This window comes from Notamacropus eugenii, chromosome 2, assembly GCF_028372415.1.
Source record: "Notamacropus eugenii isolate mMacEug1 chromosome 2, mMacEug1.pri_v2, whole genome shotgun sequence".
In the NCBI taxonomy this organism is placed as follows: domain Eukaryota; kingdom Metazoa; phylum Chordata; class Mammalia; order Diprotodontia; family Macropodidae; genus Notamacropus; species Notamacropus eugenii.
In genome coordinates this window covers 33,783,453-33,789,765 of record NC_092873.1, presented here as the reverse complement: position 1 = coordinate 33,789,765, position 6,313 = coordinate 33,783,453, and positions in this window count along the sequence as shown.

Sequence of the window (6,313 nt, the reverse complement as noted above, 5' to 3'; positions counted from 1 at the left end):
AATTCCTTATGTCTAGAAAATCAATGTTAAAACCATAAAGATAATTATCTTGTAGTGTACAGTCCAGATAAAGATAAAGGGGGGCCTCTGAGAAACTGACAATAATGATGAAAGTACAAACATAGGCATGATGATATTCTACATTGTTATACTGTGTTCTTCCCTGCAAAAATGAACTGGCAACCTTTGTCCATCATCCAGAAGACAGACTACAGTTTAGAGGCCATTTCTAAAATGATTTTTACCAAGACATTTTATTGTTTCTGTGTTCAGTCTTACTTCTAGCCGTAGGAAAATAGAAAATTTGCAAAAGGATCCCCGTTGCTTGTAGAAAATACCTAATGAAATTAATATGACTTTGTGAAAATCAGTGGGATAAATCAAATAATTTTTATGAGTAGACATGTTTCTGTTGGAAAGCTAAGAGAGGAAGGAGGGACTGAAGGATGATGTGATGTAGGAGTGTAACAGCATAGGGAATCCTAGAAAGTCTAAAACTTTGTTATGAGTAAAGGGTTAGGTGGGACAGTGGATAGAGTGCCAGGCCAGAAGAGTCATCTTTGTGAGCTCAAATCTGGCGTCAGATAACTTAGTAGTTGTGTGACCCTTGGCAAGTCACTTTACCTTGTTTACCTCAGTATCCTCTTTTGTAAAATGAGCTGGAGAAGGAAATGGCAAACCCCTCCAGTATCTTTGCCAGGAAAGCCCCAAAGGGGTCAAAAAGAGTCACACATTACTGAAAAACCAGCAACAAAAAAGGCAAAGGGGATGTAGGATAGGCATAAGCCAGCACCAGAAATTTAATATAAATGTGAGCCCTTGGAGGGCATCTGGCTACCTGATCTCCTACAGGACTGGCCTATCTGCTTAGAACTTGCTTGTTTTTTGAACCAGGTGAATTTATCCACTTTACACTTTCTCCCCTTGGTCTGTGTTCTCTCATTCTACTATTTCTCTGTCCATTTAGGTGGAGCTACTGTTCTAGCCCTCATGCCGGATGGTGGTTTGGAATCTGGGTTCTCTTTTATTAATGTTTGTTTCTTCTGTCTACAGGTATGTTGTTATTTGAGATCAGAGGGTACAATCCTGAAGGTTTGTCCTTGTTATTGGTTGTATTATGCCACAATCTTGAATTTCAGGCATGGGAGTTTAAAAGACTTTTCTGTCACAGTTTTGTTTTGTGAATTATCTTATAACTCTCCTAAACTGGACCTTCAACCTTGAACTTGGGGCTCACTAAGATTTCTCCTGGAAGACTGAGTTGATGGAAACCATGGTGTCGCTGAGGGCATGAGCTGATTTTTCATTTTGAACTCTGTTTACTTTTTACCGAAAAGGAAGAAGATATGTAGGAAAGGTTAGACATCTAGTATTTCATACTAGCATCTACTATTAATATATGAGTATTTGCTTTATTTCCCAGGCTAGATTGTAAGCCTCTTGAGGTTCTTATAGCTTATTAATTAAATAAATGTTGAGTAAAAACAAATGAGTATTGATTAACATATAAACTTTTCCCAATACACATGAATTTCTGCTGCAGAGTATGGGGATTCATAGGAATAGTAGCGAAAACAGTACATTTTTAGCCTGTGGAAGCAGTTTGGGAGAGAGAAATGTATTACAGTATTTCTCATTTCTTTCCCTTTTGTTCAAACTGAGGTACTAGCTGTTTACTTATTCTAATTTGTGATCTGTTTATTTTAGCAATTTCTTCCAGATTTCTGTTGCTTCCTTATATAAGACACTTTCTCAGTGGATTTGAAAACCTAATTGGAACAATCCTCGCCCAAGGGCATTGGAAGAAGGTGCAAGTCTTTCCTTTTAATTCTGGTACCACATTGCTTAGCTACTTCCTCCCAGAATGATCTTTCTTTTAGCATTTATTCATTTTTGGTGAATAAATCAGAAAACATTTATTTTTTTTGACAGAGCTAATTTATTTATTTTTTTAAATAGCAAAACTGGAAGAAAACTAGATCACTACAAATGAAAACAGCAAAGCTGGAGGACAGAACTCTGAGAAATTCTGTGTATTATTGATGTTTCAGAAATATATGAAAAGAGAGCACTCACAGATTCTGTATATGTATCAAGAAATAATGCAAAGAAATTGCCAAAAGTTATTGGAAGACTGCAAGTTGATAGAATTTATTCAGGCAGAGAGGAATCCTAAATTTAACTTATCCAGAAACATAGTTGCAAAGTTCGACAATTTCGGAATCAAAAAGATGACCTTGTATATGGCCCAGAGGAAATCATTCATATAACAAGAAACCATAGATTTGAATCAGTTTGAGTCACAAATTTGTCATCAGTGACAGTAAGTGGAAGAAGTGATAATGTAATCTTGCTTTTCTTATTCAGTAATTTAGTTATGTCCGTTCCTTGTCACCCCCATGGACCTCAGCTTGCCAATACTGGCCATGGGGTTTTCTTGGCAAAGATACTGGAGTGTTTTGCCCTTTCCTTCTCCAGTGGATTAAGGGAAACAGATTAAGTGACATGTCCAGGTTCATACAGCTATTAAGTGTCTGAGGCCAGCTTTGAATTCAGGTCTTCCTGACTCCAGGCCCAGTCTCTATCCACTGAGCCATATAGCACATACCAAAAAGCAAGTCGTATCAGCCTGTATTACCTGCTTTACAAAACTGAACATTCACTGTTGTGGGAAAAGATGATTCGTCTCTGAGATTAATTCTTTTCCTTCTTAGGAATCTGGAACTGGACTAGGCTTTTTCTAGTGTGCTTTCTTTTTTTTTCTTTTTCTTTTTTTTCTTTTTTATTTTTTTTAATGGTTTACAATTGCTTCCATAAAATTACGATTTTATCCCCCCCACACCTACCCCCACTAGCCCCACCGCCCACGACCGCACACAATTCTGTATAGGTTCTACATATACTTTCCTATTGAGTACATTTTCACTAAAGTCATGCTACGTAGTTGAACTAAAATAAATGGAAGAAATCATATAACAAATCAAAACATGATACACAAAAACATGCATACACACAAACATGATCTGCTACATTCTGCAAATGACTTCCATATTTCTTTCTCTGAGTGTGGAAGGCATTTTGCCTTAGAAATCCACCATTGGGATTTTTTTTTTTAATAAGTTCTTGCACTATTACGGAATTCCAAGTCTACCAGAAAAACCTCTCGCACCCTGTGGTCATTGCTGTGCACAAAGTTCTCCTGGTTCTGCTCCTTTCACTCAGCATCGGATCATGTAAGTCCTTCCAGGTCTCTCTGAAGTCTTCTTGTTCATCATTTCTTATGGCACAATAGTACTCCATTACATTGATATACCATAATTTATTCAGCCGTTCCCCAATTGATGGGCACCCCCTTGACTTCCAGTTTTTGGCAACTACAAAGAGTGCTGCTATAAATATTTTTGTACATGTGGGACCCTTTCCCATTTTTATGATCTCTTGGGGATACAGTCCTAGTAGTGATATTGCTGGGTCAAAGGGTATGCACATTTTTGTAGCCCTTTGGACATAATTCCAAATTGCTCTCCAGAATGGCTGGATGAGCTCACAGCTCCACCAACAGTGAATTAGTGTTCCAACTCTCCCACATCCTCTCCAGCATTTATCATTTTCTTGTTCTGTCATGTTTGCCAATCTTATAGGTGTGATGTGGTACCTCAGAGTTGTTTTAATTTGCATCTCTCTAATCAAAAGTGATTTAGAGCATTTTTTCATATGATTATAGATATCTTTAATTTCTTCTTCAGAAAATTGCCTGTTCATATCCTTTGACCATTTATCAATTGGGGAATGACTTGTATGATTTTACATTTGAGTCAGTTCTCTATATATTCTAGAAATGAGGCCTTTATCCCCGAGCAGAAAACATTTATTAAGCAACCACTATGTGCATGTCACTACTGGTGCCCTGGATGCAAGTAAGAAGAAAAAATAAACAGGTCCTGCTCTCCAGGAGAGTACATTCTATTGGGGGACACAATTCATTAATACATAAATAGTTAAAGGGCATATGAAGAAAGATGACTTCTTCATCTAGAGAAAGAACTGATAAAATAGAATTATGTATAGAACAATTTTACATATCTATATTTATTTTGTCTAATGGTAACCATCTCTGGGGGGGAAGGAAAAAAAGAAATTTGCATGATAATTTTGTATAAATGATAATTTGTATATTTAAAAGGAAGAGCAAATTATACATATATTTGAAGTTTCAAGTGCAATTATATATTTTTAAAATTATGCTATGTTATGGAAATGTTTTTTATTTCATAAATTAAAAATAAATTTAAAAAACACATAAATACAATATAATTTGTGGAAGGATAGTCCACTAGCATCTCAGAGCATCAGGAAAGGTTTGATGCTAGCAATAGCATCTGGATTGGACCTTGAAGGATGCTAAAAAAGATTCTAAATTGGAATGTGTTGGTAAATACTTAACTGACTCTGAAATAAAAATATATCCATGATGCACTTTTAATATTCAGTATTAACATTTTTCATCACTTTCTTGAGAGTAGACAATCAATGTAATAATAAACCAAGCCCTGCTTTATAGTTATTTGCTGATTTCTTTTTTTTAAAAAAAAAAACATATTATTTATTTTTGACATTAACTTAACAAAAATGCCAAGGCTCCCTTGTGTCCCTCCCCTGCCAGTTGCAAAGGCAAGCAATATGATAGGAATTATGCATATAAAATTGTGCAAAACATATTTCTAGATTAGTCATGTTGCCAAAAAATTAAGAAAAATAAAGTGAAAAACTTATACTTCACTCTGCAGTCCCAATTCATCAGTTCTTTCTCTGGAGGTAGATAGCATTTTTTCATCTAGAGTCCTTTGGAATTGTCTTGGATCTTTATATTGATTGTAGTAGCTAAATCTTTAACAGTTGATCACCATTACAATACAGTTAGTACTGTGTACAATATTCTCCTCGTTTTGCATCAGTTTCATATAAGTCTTGCCAAGCATTTGCTAATTTCTGAGGTGTAAGTGTTTACAATGACAGGTTCTAGCTGACTCCAGCATACCCCTGATTCTAAGATACAGAAGTGAAGGGAAAGTGCATTGTAAGCATGGGGATAAATAATGCCAAAGCAGAGTGAGGAAGTGAAATGCTGAATTCTACTTCAAAAAAAAAAAAAAGAATTTAATGCTTGGCCCAAGTGGATTTTTTCTTAAGTATCTAGTTTGACTTCAAGAACAACCCAACACCCAAGGTGCTGACTTGGTTAATTGCATTGCACTTAGTGTATTCATTAACAGACAAAAATGATAAGTAGAGAAGCATCCTTCAATTCTATAGCCAACTGGACCTTTTGCATACCACAGTGAGATTGAATAACATTTACAGTTCTCTATGGATTCCTCAAACACAGCACATGAATACATAATTGACCATTTTATTTTAGTTTGGCTCCCCTCCCAAAAAAGCCCCCCAAAATCTTTCAAACTACCATTTTTGGTTGATTTCATTCTTGAACTAATCTGGAATTTGTGCAGACTGAATTTGTAGAGACTGAAATTGTAGAGACAAGAGCTTTCCTCAAAGCTGGGACCTCCTCAAAAGTAAATGTAATATAGCACAATTTATCCATTAATTATCTGTTTGAGAGAAATCACAGCTGACCATGCATCCCAATAGTTCTTTAAAATGAAAGATGCCTTAGATTCCACTTCTGCAATGACAACTTAGAGAGGTGGGATTAGGGGAATAATAATTTTTGGCAGAATAAGATTCCAAGATGAAAATGCAAAGGCAAAAATGTGTTGCATTGTTTATTGGAAGTGAGACAATTTTTTGTTAACTCTGGTGAGTTCTTCAGACAGGTTTCCAAGAAACAGCTCTAGGGCAAAGGAGACATCACTCTGTTCCAACTTTTCTTCTAGAGTTATATGATTTGGGGATAAAAAAAGCTACATTTTGGAATTCATCCAAAACACACGTGCGTATATTTCTTTCTTGACCGCAGTTCTTTCAATACAAATCAGATTCAGAAGCTTCCTATAGTTTCAGATGGTTGGAGTATGAAAATATCTAATTACTGTTTCCCACTGGAATTCATGCCAGCCAGGAACTATGGCACATTTGTAGACCTCTGCCCAAATAGCATCTTTCTCTCTGGTGACTTGTTATTCTAGTTTTTATTCTTTCTTCTCAGTTATTGTCACAGACTAAGATGAACTAAACTTTTGTGGTTTGTCTCCCAAAACACTGCTTTTGTTAATTTAGTATCCAGTCCTTCTACAGAAGAAGGACTAGTCAAAATAACAGAACTTTTAAATATAGAAGTAGCAGCTGGGAA